This window comes from Rattus rattus, chromosome 1 (genome assembly GCF_011064425.1).
Source record: "Rattus rattus isolate New Zealand chromosome 1, Rrattus_CSIRO_v1, whole genome shotgun sequence".
Taxonomy (NCBI): Eukaryota; Metazoa; Chordata; class Mammalia; order Rodentia; family Muridae; genus Rattus; species Rattus rattus.
The window spans coordinates 231201653-231223132 of NC_046154.1; the positions used below are offsets into that span (position 1 = coordinate 231201653).

Sequence of the window (21480 nt, forward strand, 5' to 3'; positions counted from 1 at the left end):
CAACTGGGGTATAGATTACTGCAGAGGTGGAAGAAATAGTGTAAGGCTCAGAAAACAGCATTAAAGTAGTGCCAACACTAAGCAGAAACACAGACTCATTATATGTTTGTTTGGAATCTGTAGTATAATGTTCATGCCAAGTTCTTTCCTCTTTCCTTGGTATTTGGTTGCACTGATGGAATGAGACATCATTTTGATATGATTCATCTGAGTCTTTGGCTTGAAATTCAAAGCTGCTCCATTGATCTATGGTCAGGACTTCCGGACAAAGGTCAGGAAATGACCCCTATAAGTGATAGCCTTGAGAGGTGTGCCAAGAGAAGCAGGTTAGAGATGTAGGGATGTGGTTGAGTGGTTGATTCCACTTCATGGCCATTAATTAGGAATTAATTAGGAGAGCTAGTTACATGAACTCCAGCATGGGAACAAGTGTTTGAATGTGGTCACTTGTGGATACTAAGCTAGAGAGAGAGAGAGAGAGAGAGAGAGAGAGAGAGAGAGAGAGAGAGAGAACCACATAAACTGTGTGCCTACCACCCCTTGGTGCAGATTACTGAGACCTGGTTTGGTCATTCTTGGGACTTCAGAGCAGTTGACAGGCTGGTAGAAAGCTTGCCACTCATTCTCCATTCAGAAGAGTAGGTTGATGAACAGCAACTGACCTTCCCCCATTGCTTATAGTCTTTTGAACAGATCAGAGTGCTTTAAATATTTACATATAAGTTTACAAGTTTTCAATCTAATTTTACTGTAATTTCTCTTTTATATTTTCTCATTTCTCCTATTTTTCTTATACTCTTTCTTTTCTACGTTCTTTGTAAATTTTGGTTCTCCCCACAAGGTCAGGCTAGCTTGAGAATTGTGGTCCTTATGCCTCAATCTCTGGAGCACATGGGTTCCAAACAGGGATCCTAACACTCAATTTTAAATATTTAACTCTTCAGTCTTTTCTCCTTTCTGCTTGTCCCCATTCAATTATCTTTTTTTCAACTGCAACATTTTTTCTCTTTTATTTCTTTATTCTCGTCTTTTCTCTTACATTTTTCTTTATTTCCATTGCCCTTTGCTGACTTTTTCTTTTCTTTTTATTATGTTGTTCATATGATCATTTCCACCTTTTTTTCTTTCAACTTCATCCTTGTATTAGTTTCCTTATCTTTTCAAGCATTATTTTGAGCATTAATTTCTAAAACTTGTATTTGCAACAATTCTTTGAGAATTTTATACAGTGAATTTTGATCTCAATTAACCCTCTGCAACTCCTTTCATACCTACCCTTTCTCCCACTCTATCTCCCTACCGACCCGAGGTTTTCCCTTCTTTCTCTCCCCTTTCCATTGAATCCTGTTAGTACTTCCCAACAACTCCTGGAAGTAGGGCCTACTTCATACTGTGCTTGAACTGCAAACATCACACCATTAAAGAAAACACCCCAGCTATAAAATGCTCTTAGCTTCTCAGTTACTGTTAAGATTTTATACGCACTTCTCCCCTCCATGCTAGAATTTTTTCAGACAAGTTTGCCATATGTTTTGCTTTTTGTTACAACCACTGTGAATTAATATATACAACTACCTTGCTGTGTCAGGAAAATACCATTTCCTTGAACTTATCCACCACTTCTGGCTCTCAGAATGCTCCTCCTTGCCAGCCAAGGTTTCTGAGCCTTGTGAGGAGGAGTGTGATATGTACATAACTTTACAATTATGTCCAGAACTTTACAGTTTCTTAATCTCTGCAAGCTGAACAGGGCAGGATCTCAGTGTTAATTATTATCTGCTGAAACAAAAACTTCTCTGATAACGGTTGTTACATGCACTGATATTAAGGTGTACCATTTGGAATTATTTTAATGCTATATTTATCTAGCAGAATAGTAGCACTAAGCTCTCTGACCAATCCAATCCAGGTTCTTGATCCCTTAAATAGTGGCAGGTCTGATTTCTAGCTCACTGAACTTACATCTAAGTAAATTGATTTGGTTATCCCCACAACATTTATGCTACTCTTGTAATCACTCTTGTAACAGTGAACATAATCTTGTCATACCAGTTGATTTTTTTAGTTTGGAGGATACACATCTGAGTGACAGTGATTACTACTTTCTCCCCCTATAATGTGCATAGCATCCTCCAGCACTATGAAAGCTAGACAGTAGGAATGAACTCTCCAGATCAGTATCAGCTTGCTTTCTTTGTGTTCTCAGACTCTAGTATTCTTGTACTAGGTATTCTCTTTCCATCCAAGACAATCTCTTTTTCTATGTGTGTACAAGAATTCTTATGCAACATAAGGTATTTTATCTTTTCTCTTTTAATATCATAGAAAATTTATAGGTACCATAGAAGTATTGAAAGTAAATCCACAAGGCAAACAGAAGAGCTTGATAAAGAGAAAAATTGAGGAAGTTGATTGTTGTTTTTATGTCAAATGTAAGCATCCATGCCATTAAAAATAATATTGAGGGGTCTCCATCTGCATCCAGAGCTAAGGCTGTCCCACAGCTCTCTAGACTCAAATCCTACACAGAGAGAGCTGGTCTTTCAGGAGTGCTCTCACTCCTAAGCTCATAGATGAGACCCCACTTTTGTTCTACTAACTGTCCACAGAGGGACCCACCAGGAGAACACACAGCACAGGAAATGCCAAGCAGCCTGGGACAGGATCCTTCCAGTCTCCATCTATGCCCAGAGATAAGGCTGTCCCATAGCCCTCTGGACACAAAACCTGCCCAGAGACAGCTGGTCTACCAAGAGTGCTCTCATACCTAACATCACAGACTAACAGGCACACAGGAGTGAAAAACTACAGACAGAGACAGCTAGACCAACTAACATCAGAGATAGCCAGATGCACAGAGACAAGCACAAGAAGCTAAGCAACAGAAACCAAGACTACCTGGCATCATCAGAACCAAGTTCTCCCAATACAGCAAATCCTAGATACCCTATCACACTGGAATAGCAAGATTTGGATCTAAAATCACATCTCATGAAGATGATAGAGTACTTTAAGAAGAACATGAACAACTCCCTTAAAGAAATAAAGGAGAACACAGGTAAAGAAGTAGAAGATTTGCTTCCTTTAAATTTTGCTTCCTTTAGATTTTGTTTCCTTTAAAGAGTTACACGTAAACACAACCAAAGAGGTGAAGGAATTAAATAAAACCATACAGGATCTAAAAATGGAAATAGAAACAATAAAAAAAATCACAAAGACAGACAACCATGGAGATAGAAAACCTCAGGAAGAGATTAGGAGTCATAGATGCAATCATCAACAACAGAATACAAGAAATTGAAGAGAGAATCTCAGAGGCAGAAGATATTATAGAAAACATCGACATAATAGTCAAAGAAAATGCAAAATGCAAAAAGCTCCTAATGCAAAACATCCAGGAAATCCAGGACACAACAAAGAGACCAAACCTAAGGATAATAGGTATAGGGGAGAGCAAAGATTTCCAACTTAAAGGGCCAGTAAATATCCTCAACAATATTGTTGAAGAAAACTCCCCTAACCTAAAGAACATGATACCCATGAACATACAGGAAGCCCACAGAACTCCAAATAGAGACTAGAAGAAAAATTCCTCCTCTCACATAATAGTCAAAACACCAAAAGCGCACTCACGCACACACACACACACACACACACACACACACACACACACACACAGAAACAATATTAAAAGCAGTAAGAGAGAAAGATCAAGTTACATATAAAGGCAGACCTATCAGAATTACACCAGATTTCTCAACAGAGACTATGAAAGCTATAAGATCCTGGGTAGATGTAATACAGACACTAAGAGAACACACATGCCAGCCCTTGCTACTTATACCCAGCAAAACTCTCAATTACCATAGATGAAGAAACCAAGATATCCCATGATAAATACAAATTTACACAGTATCGTTTCACAAATCCAGTCCTAGAAAAATAATAGATGGAAAACTCCAAAACAAAGAGAAAAACTACACCCTAGAAAAAGCAAGAAATTAATCTTCTTTCAACAAACCCAAAAGAAGGTAGCCACACAAACATAATTTTACCTCAAACAACAAAATAACAAGAAACAAAATTCACTATTCCTTAACATCTCTAAACATCAATGGACTCATTCCCAAATGAAAGATATAGACTAATAAACTGGATACATAAATATGACCCAGCATTTTGTTGCAAGCAGGAAACATACCTCAGAGACAAAGACAAGCACTACCCCAGAGTGAAAGGCTGGAAAAATTTTTCCAGGCACATGGTCCCAAGAAAAAGGTTGGAGTAGCCATTCTAATATCGAATAAAAAAATCATCTTCAACCAAAAGTTATCAAAGAAAGACAAGAAAGGACACATCTATACTTATGAAAGGAAAAATCTACCAAGATGAACTCTCAATTCTAAACATCTATGCTCCAAATGCAAGGGCACCCACATTCATAAAAGAAACTTTAGTAAAGCTCAAAGCATACATTGCACCACACACAATAATAATGAGAGACTTCAACATCCCACTCTCATCAATGGACAAATGGACAGATCATGGAAACAAAACCCACTGAAACTAGCAGAAGTTATGAACTCAATATATATATATATATATATATATATATATATATATATATATATATTTCTATAAAACATTTCATCCTAAAACAAAGAATATACCTTCTTCTTACTACCTCATAGTACCTTCTCCAAAATTGACCATATAATTGGTCACAAAAGAAGCCTCAACAGATATAAGAAGATTGAAGTAATTCCATGCATTTTATCAAATCACCATGGACTAAGGCTGATCTGCAATTAAAAAAACAAAAGCAAAAGAAAGCAACAGAAAGCACAAATATACATGGAAGCTGAACTGCGCTCTACTCAATGATAACTTGATCATGGAAAAAATAAAAAAAGAAATTAAATACTTTTTAGAATTTAATGAAAATGAAGGCACAACAAACCCAAAGTTTTTCTTTCTTTTTTTTTTTTCTTTTTTTCGGAGCTGGGGACCGAACCCAGGGCCTTGCGCTCGCTAGGCAAGTGCTTTACCACTGAGCTAAATCCCCAACCCCCCAAAGTTTTGGGACACAGTGAGAGCAGTGCTAAGAAGAAAACTCATAGCTCTGAGTGCCTCCAAAAAGAAACTGGAGAGATCATACACTAACAGCTTGACAGCACACCTGAAAGCTCAAGAACAGAAAGAAGCAAATACATCCAAGAGGAGTAGATAGCAGTAAATAATCAAACTTATGGCTGAAATCAACAAGTAGAAATGAAAAGAACTATACAAAGAGTCAATAAAAGCAGGAGCTGGTTCTTTGAGAAACTCAACATGATAGATAAAACCTTGGACAGACTAACCAGAGGGCACAGAGACAGTATCCAAATTTTAAAAATGAGAAATGAAAAGGGAGACATAACATGAGAAACTGATGAAATTTTAAAAAAAAATTAGCAGATTTTACTACAAAAGCCTACACTCAACAAAACTGAAAATTCTGGATGAAATGAACAATTTTCTAGACAGATACCAGGTACCACAATTAAATCAGGAGAAGACAAGCCATCTAAATAGTCCCATAACCCATAAGGAAATAGAAGCAGTCACTGAAAGTCAGCCAACTACAACAAGCCCAGGACCAGATGGGTTTACTGCAGGAATTCTGTCAGACCTTGAAAAGGCTTCATGCCAATACTCTTCAAACTATCCCATAAAATAGAAATAGAAGGAGCACTACACAATTCGTTCTTTGAAACTACAATTATGCTTACACCTAAACCACATAAAGACCCTACAAAGAACTTGAGACTAATTTTCCTCATGAATATCAACGCAAAAATATTCAGCAAAATTCCTAAAACTGAATCTGAGAACACATCAAACCAATCACTCACCACAATTAAGTAGGCTTCATCTCAGGGATGCAGGAATGTTTCAATATTCAGAAATCCGTCAATGCAATCCACAATATAAACAAACTCAAAGAAAAAAAAACCCATCTGATTATCTCATTGGATGTTGAGAAAGCTTTTAACAAAATTCTACAGCCTTTCATGATAGAAGTCTTGGAAAGATCAGTAGTTCAAGCCCATACCTAAACGTAATAAAAGGAATATACAGCAAACCTGTAGCCAACATCAAACTAAATGGAGAGAAACTTGAAGCAATCCCACTAAAATCAGGGACTAGACAAGGCTGCTCACTCTCTCCCTTCAAGTCTTAGCCAGAGCAATTTGACAACAAAAAGAGGTCAAAGGGACACACACTGGAAAGGAAGAAGTCAAAATTTCACTCTATTTGTAGATGATATGGGAGTAAACATAAGTGACCTCAAAAGTTCCACCAAAGAACTACTAAGCCTGAAAAACAACTTCAGCAAAGTGTCTGGATATAAAATTAACATGAACAAATCAGTAGCAATCTTTCTACTCAAATGATAAATAGGCTGAGAAAGAAATTAGGAAAAAAACACCCTTCACAATAGTCTTAAATAATAAAACAGACCCTAGTGTGATTCTAACCAAGCAAGGGAAAGACCTGTATGACAAGAACTTCAAGTTTTAAAGAAAGAAATTGAAGAAAATCTTAGAAGATGGAAAGATCTCCTATGTTCTTGCACTGGCAGGATTCATATAGTAAAACTGACCATCTTGCCAAATACAATCTACATTGCAACCCTCAACAAAATTCTAACTCATTTCTTCATAGAATTAGAAAAAGGAATTTGCAAATTCATTTGGAATAAAGAAAAACACGGATAGAGAAAAATATTCTCAACAATATGAGATATTCTGGAGGAATCACTATCCCTGATCTCAAGCTGTATTACAGAGCAATCGTGATAAAAACTTCATGGTAGCTTCCTGGTTGCTGCCGCAGCAGAGAGCTCGTGGGCAGCACCCCGAGAGTGAACTTGAGCCTCGGGACCACAGGTAAGACCAACTTTTCTGCTGCAAGTGACCTGCCTGGTGAACTCAAGACACAGGCCCACAGGAACAGCTAAAGACCTGTAGAGAGGAAAAACTACACGCCCGAAAGCAGAACACTCTGTCCCCATAACTGGCTGAAAGAAAAGAGGAAAACAGGTCTACAACACTCCTGACACACAGGCTTATAGGACAGTCTAGCCACTGTCAGAAATAGAAGAACAAAGTAACACTAGAGATAATCTGATGGCAAGAGGCAAGCACAGGAACCCAAGCAACAGAAACCAAGACTACATGGCACCATCGGAGCCCAATTCTCCCATCAAAACAAACATGGAATATCCAAACACACCAGGAAAGCAAGATCTAGTTTCAAAATCATATTTGATCATGATGCTGGAGGACTTCAAGAAAGACGTGAAGAACTCCCTTAGAGAAACACAGGAAAACATTAATAAACAAGTAGAAGCCTACAGAGAGGAATCGCAAAAATTCCTGAAAGAATTCCAGGAAAACATAAATAAACAAGTAGAAGCCCATAGAGAGGAGACGCAAAAATCCCTGAAAGAATTCCAGGAAAACGCAATCAAACAGTTGAAGGAATTAAAAATGGAAATAGAAGCAATCAAGAAAGAACACATGGAAACAACCCTGGATATAGAAAACCAAAAGAAGAGACAAGGAGCTGTAGATACGAGCTTCACCAACAGAATACAAGAGATGGAAGAGAGAATCTCAGGAGCAGAAGGTTCCATAGAAATCATTGACTCAACTATCAAAGATAATGTAAAGCAGAAAAAGCTACTGGTCCAAAACATACAGGAAATCCAGGACTCAATGAGAAGATCAAACCTAAGGATAATAGGTATAGAAGAGAGTGAAGACTCCCAGCTCAAAGGACCAGTAAATATCTTCAACAAAATCATAGAAGAAAACTTCCCTAACCTAAAAAAAGAGATACCCATAGGCATACAAGAAGCCTACAGAACTCCAAATAGATTGGACCAGAAAAGAAACACCTCCCGTCACATAATAGTCAAAACACCAAACGCACAAAATAAAGAAAGAATATTAAAAGCAGTAAGGGAAAAAGGTCAAGTAACATATAAAGGCAGACCTATCAGAATCACACAAGACTTTTCGCCAGAAACTATGAAGGCCAGAAGATCCTGGACTTATGTCATACAGACCCTAAGAGAACACAAATGCCAGCCCAGGTTACTGTATCCTGCAAAAACTCTCAATCAACATAGATGGAGAAACCAAGATATTCCATGACAAAACCAAATTTACACAATATCTTTCTACAAATCCAGCACTACAAAAGGATAATAAATGGTAAAGCCCAACATAAGGAGGCAAGCTATAACCTAGAAGAAGCAAGAAACTAATCGTCTTGGCAACAAAACAAAGAGAAGAAAAGCACACAAACATAACCTCACATCCAAATATGAATATAACAGGAAGCAATAATCACTATTCCTTAATATCTCTCAACATCAATGGCCTCAACTCCCCAATAAAAAGACATAGATTAACAAACTGGATACATAACGAGGACCCTGCATTCTGCTGCCTACAGGAAACACACCTCAGAGACAAAACAGACACTACCTCAGAGTGAAAGGCTGGAAAACAACTCTCCAAGCAAATGGTCGGAAGAAGCAAGCTGGAGTAGCCATTCTAATATCAAATAAAATCAATTTTCAACTAAAATTCATCAAAAAAGATAAGGAAGGACACTTCATATTCATCAAAGGAAAAATCCACCAAGATGAACTCTCAATCCTAAATATCTATGCCCCAAATACAAGGGTACCTACATAGGTAAAAGAAACCTTACTAAAGCTCAAACACACATTGCACCTCACACAATAATAGTAGGAGATTTCAGCACCCCACTCTCATCAATGGACAGATCATGGAAACAGAAATTAAACAGAGACGTAGACAGACTAAGAGAAGTCATGAGCCAAATGGACTTAACGGATATTTATAGAACATTCTATCCTAAAGCAAAAGGATATACCATCTTCTCAGCTCCTCATGGTACTTTCTCCAAAATTGACCATATAATTGGTCAAAAAACGGGCCTCAACAGGTACAGAAAGATAGAAATAATCCCAGGCGTGCTATCAGAACACCACGGCCTAAAACTGGTCTTCAATATCAATAAGGGAAGAATGCCCATATATGTGGAAAATGAACAATGCTCTACTCAATGATAACCTGGTCAAGGAAGAAATAAAGAAAGAAATTAAAAACTTTTTAGAATGTAACGAAAATGAAGGTACAACATACCCAAACTTATGGGACACAATGAAAGCTGTGCTAAGAGGAAATCTCATAGCGCGGAGTGCCTGCAGAAAGAAACAGGAAAGAGCATATGTCAGCAGCTTGACAGCACACCTAAAAGCTCTAGAACAAAAAGAAGCAAATACACCCAGGAGGAATAGAAGGCAGGAAATAATCAAACTCAGAGCAGAAATCAACCAAGTAGAAACAAAAAGGACCATAGAAAGAATCAACAGAACCAAAAGTTGGTTCTTTGAGAAAATCAACAAGATAGATAAACCCTTAGCCAGATTAACGAGAGGACACAGAGAGTGTGTCCAAATTAACAAAATCAGAAATGAAAAGGAGACATAACTACAGATTCAGAGGAAATTCAAAAAATCATCAGATCTTACTATAAAAGCCTATATTCAACAAAACTTGAAAATCTACAGGAAATGGAAAATTTCCTACACAGATACGAAGTGCCCAAGTTAAATCAGGAACAGATAAACCAGTTAAACAACCCCATAACTCCCTAAGGAAATAGAAGCAGTCATTAAAGGTCTCCCCAACCAAAAAAGAGCCCAGGTCCAGACGGGTTTAGTGCAGAATTCCTATCAGACCTTCATAGAAGACCTCATACCAATACTATCCAAACTATTCCACAAAATTGAAACAGATGGAGCACTACGAATTCCTTCTATGAAGCCACAATTACTCTTATACCTAAACCACACAAAGACCCAACAAAGAAAGAGAACTTCAGACCAATTTCCCTTATGAATATCGACGAAAAGTACTCAATAAAATTCTAGCTAACCGAATCCAAGAGCGAATCAAAACAGTCATCCACATGATCAAGTAAGCTTCATCCCAGGCATGCAGGGATGGTTTAATATACAGAAAACCATCAACGGGATCCATTATGTAAACAAACTGAAAGAACAAAACCACATGATCATTTCATTAGATGCTGAGAAAGCATTTGACAAAATTCAACACCCCTTCATGATAAAAGTCCTGGAAAGAATAGGAATTCAAGGCCCATACCTAAGCATAGTAAAAGCCATATAAAGCAAACCAGTTGCTAACATTAAACTAAATGGAGAAAAACTTGAAGCAATCCCACTAAAATCAAGGACTAGACAAGGCTGCCCACTCTCCCTACTTATTCAATATAGTTCTTGAAGTTCTAGCCAGAGCAATCAGACAACAAAAAGGAGGTCAAGGGGATACAGATCGGAAAAGAAGAAGTCAAAATATCACTATTTGCAGATGATATGATAGTATATTTAAGTGATCCCAAAAGTTCCACCAGAGAATTACTAAAGCTGATAAACAACTTCAGCAAAGTGGCTGGGTATAAAATTAACTTAAATCAGTAGGCTTCCTCTACACAAAAGAGGAACAAGCCGAGAAAGAAATTAGGGAAATGACACCCTTCATAATAGACCCAAATAATATAAAGTACCTCGGTGTGACTTTAACCAAGCAAGTAAAAGATCTGTACAATAAGAACTTCAAGACTCTGAAGAAAGAAATTGAAGAAGACCTCAGAAGATGGAAAGATCTCCCATGCTCATGGATTGGCAGGATTAATATAGTAAAAATGGCCATTTTACCAAAAGCGATCTACAGATTCAATGCAATCCCCATCAAAATACCAATCCAATTCTTCAAAGAGTTAGACAGAACAATTTGCAAATTCATCTGGAATAACAAAAAACCCAGGATAGCTAAAACTATCCTCAACAATAAAAGGACTTCAGGGGGAATCACTATCCCTGAACTCAAGCAGTATTACAGATCAATAGTGATAAAAACTGCATGGTATTGGTACAGAGACAGACAGATAGACCAATGGAACAGGATTGAAGACCCAGAAATGAACCCACACACCTATGGGCACTTGATTTTTGACAAAGGAGCCAAAACCATCCAATGGAAAAAAGATAGCATTTTCAGCAAATCGTGCTGGTTCAACTGGAGGTCAACATGTAGAAGAATGCAGATCGATCCATGCTTATCACCCTGTACAAAGCTTAAGTCCAAGTGGATCAAGGACCTCCACATCAAACCAGACACACTCAAACTAATAGAAGAAAAACTAGGGAAGCATCTGGAACACATGGGCACTGGAAAAATTTCCTGAACAAAACACCAATGGCTTATGCTCTAAGATCAAGAATCGACAAATGGGATCTCATAAAACTGCAAAGCTTCTGTAAGGCAAAAGGACACTGTGGTTAGGACAAACGGCAACCAACAGATTGGGAAAAGATCTTTACCAATCCTACAACAGATAGAGGGCTTATATCCAAAATATATAAAGAACTCAAGAGGTTAGACCTAAGGGAGACAAATAACCCTATTAAAAAATGGGGTTCAGAGCTAAACAAAGAATTCACAGCTGAGGAATGCCAAATGGCTGAGAAACACCTAAAGAAATGTTCAACACCTTTAGTCATAAGGGAAATGCAAATCAAAACAACCCTGAGATTTCACCTCACACCAGTGAGAATGGCTAAGATTAAAAACTGAGGTGACAACAAATGCTGGCGAGGATGTAGAGAAAGATGAACACTCCTCCATTGTTGCTGGGTTTGCAGACTGGTAAAACCATTCTCGAAATCAGTCTAGAGATTCCTCAGAAAATTGGACATTGAACTACCTGAGGATCCAGCTATACCTCTCTTGGGCATGTACCCACAAGATGCCCCAACATATAAAAAAGACACGTGCTCCACAATGTTCATAGCAGCCTCATTTATAATAGCCAGAAGCTGGAAAGAACCAAGATGCCCTTCAACAGAGGAATGGATACAGAAAATGTGGTACATCTATACAATGGAATACTACTCAGCTATCAAAAACAATGACTTTATGAGATTCATAGGCAAATGGATGGAACTGGAAAATATCATCCTGAGTGAGGTAACCTAATCACAGAAAAACCCTCATGGTATGCACTCATTGATAAGTGGCTATTAGCCCAAATGCTTGAATTACCCTAGATGCCTAGAACAAATGAAACTCAAGACGGATGATCAAAATGTGAATGCTTCACTCCTTCTTTAAAAGGGGGAACAAGAATATCCTTGCTAGGGAAGAGAGAGGCAAAGATTAAAACAGAGACAGTAGGAACACCCTTCAGAGCCTGCTCCACATGTGGCCCATACATATACAGCCACCCAATTAGACAAGATGGATGAATCAAAGAAGTGCAGGCAGACAGGAGCTGGATGTAGATCTCTCCTGAGAGACACAGCCAGAATACAGCAAATACAGAGGCGAAGGGCAGCAATAAACCACTGATCTGAGAACAGGACCCCCGTTGAAGGAATCAGAGAAAGAACTGGAAGAGCTTGAAGGGGCTCGTGACCCCTTATGAACAACAATGCCAAGCAACTAGAGTTTCCAGGGACTAAGCTACTACCTAATGACTATACATGGACTGACCCTGGATTCTGACCTCATAGGTAGCAATGAATATCCTAGTAAGATCACCAGTGGAAGGGGAAGCCCTTGGTCCTGCTAAGACTGAACCCCCAGTGAACGTGATTGTTGGAGGGAGGGCGGCAATGGGGGGAGGATGGGGAGGGGAACACCCATAAAGAAGGGGAGGGGGGATTAGGGGGATGTTTGCCCGGAAACCGGGAAAGGGAACAACATTCAAAATGTAAATAAGAAATACTCAAGTTAATAAAAAAAATAAAGATAAATAAATAAAAAAAATTAATAAGAACCTAAAAAAAAACAAAAAGAAATGTTCAACATCTTTAGTCACAAGAGAAATGCAAATCAAAACATCCCTGAGATTCCACCTCACACCAGTGAGAATGGCTAAGATCAAAACTCAGGTGACAGCAGATGCTGGCGAGGATCTGGAGAAAGAGGAACACTCTTCCATTGTTGGTGGGATTACAGACTGGTACAACCATTCTGGAAATCAGTCTGGAAGTTCCTTAGAAAATTGGACATTGCACTACCTGAGGACCCAGCTATACCTTTCTTAGGCATATACCCAAAAGATACCCCAAAATATAACAAAGACACATGCTCCACTATGTTCATAGCAGCCTAATTTTTAATAGCCAGAAGCTGGAAAGAACCCAGATGCCCTTCAACAGAGGAATGGATACAGAAAATGTAGTACATCAACACAATGGTGTACTCAGCCATTAAAAACAGTGCCTTCATGAAATTCATAGGCAAATGTATGGAACTGGACAATATCATCCTGAGTGAGGTAACCCAATCACAGAAAAACACACATGGTATGCACTCATTGATAAGTAGATATTAACCCAAGTGCTCGAATTACTCATGCTGTACAGACCACATGAAACTCAAGAATGATGACCAAAATGTGGATGCTTCGCTCCTTCTTTAAAAGGGAAAGAAGACCACCCTTAGGAGGGAATAGGGCAACAAAGTTTAGAACAGAGACAGAAGGAACACCCATTCAGAGCCTGCCCCACATGTGGCCCATACATATACAGCCACCAAACTAGATGAAATGGATGAAGCAAAGAAGTGCAGGCTGACAGGAACCGGATGTAGATCTCTCCTGAGAGACACGGGCAGAACATGCCAGCAGCAAACCACTGAACTGAGAATGGGACCCCCATTGAAGGAATCAGAGAAAGGACTGAAAGAGCTGAAGGGGCTTGAGACCCCACATGAACAACAATGCCAACCAACAAGAGCTTCCAGGGACTAAGCCACTACCCAAAGACTATACATGGACTGACCCTGGGCTCCAAATTCATAGGTAGCAATGAGTAGCCTAGTAGGGGCACCAGTGGAAGGGGAAGCCCTTGGTCCTGCCAAGGCTGGACACCCAGTGATTGGGATTGTTGGGGGGAGGGCGTAATGGGGGGAGGTTGGGGAGGGGAACACTCATATAGAAGGGAAAGTGGAGGAATTAGGGGGATGTTGGCCTGGAAACCGGGAAATGTAAATAAGAAATAACCAATTTAATAAAGATAGAAAAAATAAAATGCATATATTCACAATAAAAATGTTTCCTAATGATATTCTGCTTTGTCATAGATCAGTGCCTTATTCAGCCATTCTCAGAGAAACTTCCTCTTGCATAAATGGGAACAAATACAGAGACCTTTAGTCAGAGAGAGAGAGAGAGAGAGAGAGAGAGAGAGAGAGAGAGAGAGAGAGAGATCAAGCAGGAGGGATGGGGGACAGAGGGGAACACTTTGGAATACACAGATTTTAATGGTTGTCCCCATTATGTCTTTTCTCCCAGAGATTAAGGATCTCCTGTGGAAGAGGAGGCAGAAACAGAGCAAGAGTTAGAGGGGTTGTGAAGGACACCAGAAGAACATGTGTCCCTAAATCAACTGAGCAAAGCTAATATGAACTTACAGAGAGTGACACAGCAGATACAAGACCTGCCAGAGTCTCCGTCATGTTCCTTTTCACATATATTATAGCTTTCAGTTTGTACTTTTATGGAACTCCTGAGTGTGCAAATGCACGAGTCTCTGATTCTTGTGTCTTCTCTTGGACTCTTTTCCTTCTGTTGGTTTGCCTTGCCTAACTTCAATGCCATGGCTTTTGTTTTATCCTATGATTTTTTTATTTTGTTATGCATCCTTATTATATCTTAGAAGCTTGTTCTTTTGTAATGAGAGTTAGAACAGAGAGTAGATCTGGATGGGAAGGGAGGTGGGAAAGATCTGGGAGAAGTAGAGGGAAAGGAGACTGTAATCAGGGAATGAGAAAAGAATCTATTTTCAGTAAAGCGAAAATAGAAAAAAAACTACTAAATATACAGATTCAGTCTTTCAGTGTACAGAATTTAATTTCATGACAAAAGTTTGTCTTCCATAAATTAAAAGTTCAATAAAATTTAAAAAGAAAACTAAAACTACTTGTCATTAAATGCTATATTAGAATGCCACTATATAGCTTGATTCTTGGTAAACTGTAATACATTATGGTTTCTTGGTTGAAATGTCTGAAACAGTCTGTGTATTCTTAGATTTTTTTAATATAGGTGGCAAGGTTCTTCAAACTCCCTTCCTTGCCCTGTCAAGTCTTTCTTCACAAAGTCATATCATCATAACAGATGAATTTCAAATGTCTTACTAAACTCCATGATACAAACAGAAAATGAGATTTGTTTAGCCTACTTTGGAAAGTCTTAAAATCAGTGCATGAGTTCAACCATGATGTTTAAACAAATATTATGCAACGAATGTATGCATGTACCACATGTTTTATCCTGTATCCTCATAACCTATACTTTACATATTTATTTTCTGGTTTTCTCTAATTATCATCAATTCTTCTGCTTGCTCTAGTTTTGATTTTCAATCAAAACTTGAAATTTGCCCTTTGTTTTCTGAAAGCTTATTCTTGTAGACTTTAGTCACTCCTTTCTCTTTTACCCGCCTTTATTATTTATTTTTCTGTAGAATTCCTTTGTGACTACTTTCTAACTGATTCATAATTAAAATACACTTTTAGTCTTCTCTATGTAACACAATGTTTGTATTTTGTTGCATTCACTTTAATTGTGTGTGTGTGTGTGTGTGTGTGTACATACATATGTGTGTTTATTTCCATATGCCATAGCCCATATGTGGTCATCAGAGGAAACCTTATGGAAGTTTGTTCTTCCTTTCTCCCTTGTGGGTCATACATTGAACTGGGGCAGTCAGTCTTGGTGGCAAATACTTCAACTTCCTGAGCTATCTTGTTAGTACAACACTGTGGTTGTAACAATTGCTGCTTAGTCCTTAGTTTTCATGATATTTAGCAGTCTCAAAAATTACCACATGGGATGTTTGAGTCATTTGCCCCAGCCATGAATAGAATATGACAACAATTTGAGTGACTGTTCATCACAGAATAAATCCAGCTGACAATAAAAGTAAGAGCATCAAGAACACACACACACACACACACACACACATCACACACACACACACTAATGGGGGAAATGGATGATTCTGGTGAGAAGAAGCTGTGTATTTGGAAAGGAGTTTGTTTTAGTATGTAAGCTCTGGAAGACTAATATGTTCAAGAGTTCTATCGAAATTAGGCAACAAAATGATAGCAGCAAGCCAGAGAGACACATAACCCTTGTTCTTATACTCCATAGGCTCCTGTGATAATGAAGGTTAATAAACAAATTAATACTTTCATTGCTATTCTTAAAAGTACAGAAAAGATAAGATGCTTGAGAAATCTATTGAAAAATGCTACTTAAATAGTTATAATAAAAATGAGGAAAACTATATGAAATTAAGCAGAAAACAAATGATGGATAGAGAAGTAATGTTTAGTTTCTCGGCGGGGGGGGGAGTGAAAGGGGTAGGAAATGTATAGAAGCTTAGCCAGTTGAGTTCAGATACTGGATAAAAGGGAAAGGAAAGATCATTGCAACAGTATTTCTAGTCTGAACATTCAATGTTTCCAATGCCAGATCGCTAGCAGGCTCTTGAATGGAGATTTCACTTGAAGATTCCACGCTTTGGGAGCCAAGTCAGTGCTTCACAGATTCCATTCTCACACAACATTCCCAGTTTAGAATCTCTAACCCAGCTTTGGGATACTTTATTGCCTTTCAAGCCAATGCCTTCCTGGGGTATTCTTACTCAGCAGTGGTATTACTATTAATTTCTTCTTACTATCCAGTTCCTTGTAAAGAGTTCATAATTCTTATTACCCATATCTTTGGGTTGCTTTTATTTCCTAAAGGGATCTTGATTTGCTGTATATTTGTTCAAAAAGTGGTACCAAGAGATGAACTCAAGGACATGAAAACTGGGATTGGTTTGATCCTATACCTGGGATTAAGCCCAAGGAATTTATTTATTAATGTTTTGCTTATCTCTTGAATGTAAAGCCCCCAACTTGTCCTTGCTGTGGCATGGAAATGGTTTTAAAGTTTTGACAGTAGAGGGCACTGGAGGGATGTTGTTAGAAGATGGGCTTTTGAACTGCCCCTGAAGAGTTTCATCCTGTTCTCTTGTTGGAAGCTAGGTCTGCATGCCTGATCCCAGGAGGGAAGACCCTGGATGAATGTCAGTGATCTTCTCACATGTGTATAGCCCTGCTTATCTTCTGAGAGTTTTAGAATCCACTATAATTTCCCAGAAGTCTCTATAGCCTGACCATGTTTTCCTCTGGAGGTGAGCAGTGACTTCTCTCCAAATCTAAATATCTCAATAAATCTCATAGTTTCTTGGCCATTTGGCTTCCACTGAATTCTATGTCCTCTAGTTGGCTTCTTAGCTCTTTCAAAGTCACCATAAGTATATTGAAAATTCTCCAGCATCCTAAGACAGTGCTTTCCTGACTACCAACCACAGTCTTCTTGTACTCTCTTCTGAGAATTTACTGTATGTCATCCTTACTTTTGATTTCCACAACCACCAAACTCATCTTTGTGCCAACTGTAGGAAAATTCTTTGACCTAAAATAATTTAGGAAACTTCTTCCTATCCAGTGAGCTATAGTTATGCTCTTGTCAAGGCTGACTAAACCTCACCTGTAGTATGGACCTGAAGTTGTACTTGTTTCTTTAATGGCTCTTTGACCTAGGGGTAGTGTATAAAAGTCTCTTTTATCTCCTAGAAATTTGTAAATATCCAAACATTGTCATTCATTCATTCCTTCTTTTATTATAATATGCTCTTAGTTTCTGTGTGTGTGTGTGTGTGTGTGTGTGTGTGTGTGTGTGTGTGTGTGTGTGTGTGTGTCGGGGGCAGTATTCATGTGGGCCACAGCACCTACGTAGAAGTCAGAGAACACCTTGTGGGGATTGTCCTCTCCTTGTGCCATGTAAGTCCTTGAGATTGAACTCAGGTTATCATGCTTTGCAGCATGTGTCTTTACCTACTGAGACATCTCTGTGGCCTATCATATTCCTTGTTTTAAAATATTTCTGTTCAAAATATCCTGAGGTCTCTAGTTGTACCTGATGCACATGGATGGGATATTCAGTCTTCCAGATAAGATGGAGGAATCAAATTATGTAATTGAGGACTTTGAGAACCAAAGAGATAGGACAACAAAGGATAAATAATTTTTCGAAGAAAAATGCTGAGAATTAATAAAATGATTTCAAGATAGCTAAATAATAGATTGTCATGAAGGTAACAGAGAAACGTGAAAAGCAAATGTGGTTTTCTTGTTTTCTTTTATTATTTATTTATTTATTTATTTATTTATATGAATTAAAAGTTTAATTCTGAACCATTTTTATAATCTTATCTGTTGAAGCACTGTATCACAGCAGGTTACAACAACTTTGGGATAAAAGGCAACTGGTATACTGTCCAAAACAAGGCCCAGATAACACTCTCACTGATTTATCCTACCGCACGTATCCCCAATAAAGTTCTTGTTTAAAAACATGAAATAGATCCACCTGCTTATTTTAAGTATATAAAAAGGAAACTAATTGGGCAATTTCTATCTGTCTATTTATATAAAAGGTTACACAATGTTACACATCTCCAGATCACAATTATCGTGATTATGAATTAGTATTCTACACCATTACTCAGTTCTTAGAAACCAGAAATCGCTGAGGCAGGTTCACTTGAACATAACACAACAAGACTTAAAAACTAACAGTTACTGGAAAAAAAAGCTACTTCAAAGTAAGCAAAGTCAGTACCAGTACAGATATTAGAGAAAACAATAAACAAGCAAGGTTAGGGTTTGATTACCCCATCTGGTGATCTATTCATGTGCATTCTTCACTTCCTGAATCACTCCCCAAATCCACTTGTATGGTTACTCCTAAAGGATGATTTACAGGTCAATATCAAACCAGGCCAACTGATTACCTGGGGGCAGCCTGACCATGAGGTTCTGTGCATGTCCCAGGTCAGGCAGCCCATCAAATGGATAGTCAGCACCAGGGTGGTGGCCACCCATCTCATGCTCCATCATAACGTACGTCCCCAAGGTGTCCTGGCCATATCCACTCGAGTGAAAAGAACAGTAGCTGGCATCATCCTGACGATATCCAAGGGCTTCTCTCTGGGCACCAATGTCCAGTCTGAGATCAGCAGTCTTATTCCAAGCCATTGGCTCTGTCCTGAGGAGGGAACTGGTCAGCTTAACTGAAAGCCATTTCTTGTAGTCCCGTGGCTTGTTAGAGTAGAATGGCAGCTGCATATGTTGCCACGCCTTCGTTCCTGGAGTGGAGCAATGGCTCCCTCAGTCTCAATGGCCTCTGCAGCCTCTTTGTCCTGAGCAAGTTCACAGAAGATCCCTGCAGCTACTCTTTGGATATTTTCAATGGGAGAATAAAGCAACTGCACAAATAGTGGGAATGGTATTGAGTCCTCGGATTAAGATCGGGCTGTGAACATCCCGAGCGAGGATGTGGTGAGCTCCAGTACACCCTTCAACTATCTCCTCCATGCGGACGCCCCCCATAAACTGTTGCTGTGTTCCAACCATGGAGGTACGCTGTTGGGTGTCCTGATGCTCTCATACAAGCAGCTGAACTAGCCGTGGAATAGTACCCTGTTCCCACAAAGGTGCATGATTTGCTGGGCAAAGGGCAAGGTCAATCCAACAGTTGCCTTTCTCAGAGGCCAGTGGGATGGTGGGTGCAGGAGTTCAACCGCAACAGGTAGTCCATAAGGAAGGCGAGTGGCATTCTGGGCCATCTCAGCTTCCTGATGTCGGCTGCTCAGATAACGAAGAGCACAGATGGCAGGCTCGGTAATGTCCTCCCTGTCACCAGCATGAAGGACAGTGAGCCCAAGAGCCTCTATGCCACCCACTTGGCACACCATCATCCTGTTTGTGTAATTACTGCAAGTGAGGTTAGAGAGAATTCCAACTGCACAGGTGACCACATTTATCTCATCGGAACCCAGAAGCTGCACTAGAGTCCCAAGGAGGTTGCTGACTTGGGTCTGTCAGGGTGAAGCCCCAGAGCCTGCATCCCACCAGCTTCCACAATAGCCAACTTGTTGCTACAGCACACAGACTACACCTTCAGCGCTCTGCTTGTGGTCCTCAGGAGCTTCTCATAAGTGTAGGTTCTCATTCTACTAAGGCTTGAGGTCCATCACTAGCCAGAATGATCAGCTTGCTCTCCTGATTGCAGTAAGCTAAGATCTGAAGGCAGTCTGTAGTAATAGACAAGAACTTCATGTTCGTTCTGCAGCCCACCGGCTAAGGCACATTGCCATTTTAGCTCCTTTCTGATGTAGCAGGAGATTATGCAGTGTCATGATGACATAGATCAGTACAGAATCCACTTCTGTACTGGTGACCCAAGCATTTTTCCCAGCACTGGGATGCCACCAGACTTAAAGATAGCCAACAAACCCACTCAGATGGTGAGAAAGGTTGTGTAAGGTCCCAGCTGTACAGCGAGCTGTTTCTACCTCATTTGTATTCTGAATGGTGACCACAATGGCAGACACCATCTGAGGAGAGCACATGATGGCATGTCTGGAAGCTTTCTTTTTGGAAAGCTGGTGAACCGTAAAAGCAGCTTTATTAATGACCATCTGGGCCTCATCATTTAGCAGTTTTGTCGGCTCAGGAATTGCACGTGTGGCAAATTCCGCGTCATCCTGATAGTTAATCAAATTGACAACTGCATGCTTCAGCACCTGTGACGGTTCAGCCAAGCAGTGGACATTAGTGGGATGAGCAGTGTCCAACTGCATGGATGGGATCTACATGCCCTCATCTAGGGTCTCGGGGAAAATGGTAGCTCGGACCCTCAGAGCCTGAGTGTACTGACCATCAATGTCAGCTGCTTGCTCTTGTGTAAAGAACTGGGAAAAGCCTTGTTCTCACTCATAAAGGACTTGGGCGGTGTCTTCAGCTTCTTCCTCAGGATTGCCCTTGCCACTCAGGGAAGGAGCTGTGGTGGTGGCACCAGAATGGATTCCAGAGTCCAGGTAAGACTGCTGCTGCCAGTGGCTGACAGAGGCCTTTCTGTCTGGCTCCATGGCCATATCCAACTCCATGCGTTCAGCTTGAGTAGCCATTGTCCACACAGCAGTGTCACAGCAGTTGCGTGCTGAGTTTCAGATACCAGTCAGGTCATTGCAAGGGGAAAAGCTATCTGTGCGTGCTCCACGAGAGACAGAGGGGACACGCACCAGGTCCTGTGTATCCCAACTCCTTGGGCCATGGAGGTGGGGGGCATTTATTTTTTATCTTCCAGATTTTATTCCCCTCCTTGTCCACCCTCTGAGGGTTCCACATTCCATACTCCGCTCCACAGTTCCACCCCCCGACTCTCCACAAAGATTTCCCC

At 39.7% G+C, this 21480-nt stretch overlaps 1 pseudogene; it reads right to left on the reverse strand.

Moving 5' to 3' along the window:
- Positions 1-18995: 18995 nt before the first annotated feature.
- LOC116890096 lies at positions 18996-21250 on the reverse strand (annotated as a pseudogene).
- Positions 21251-21480: the final 230 nt, after the last annotated feature.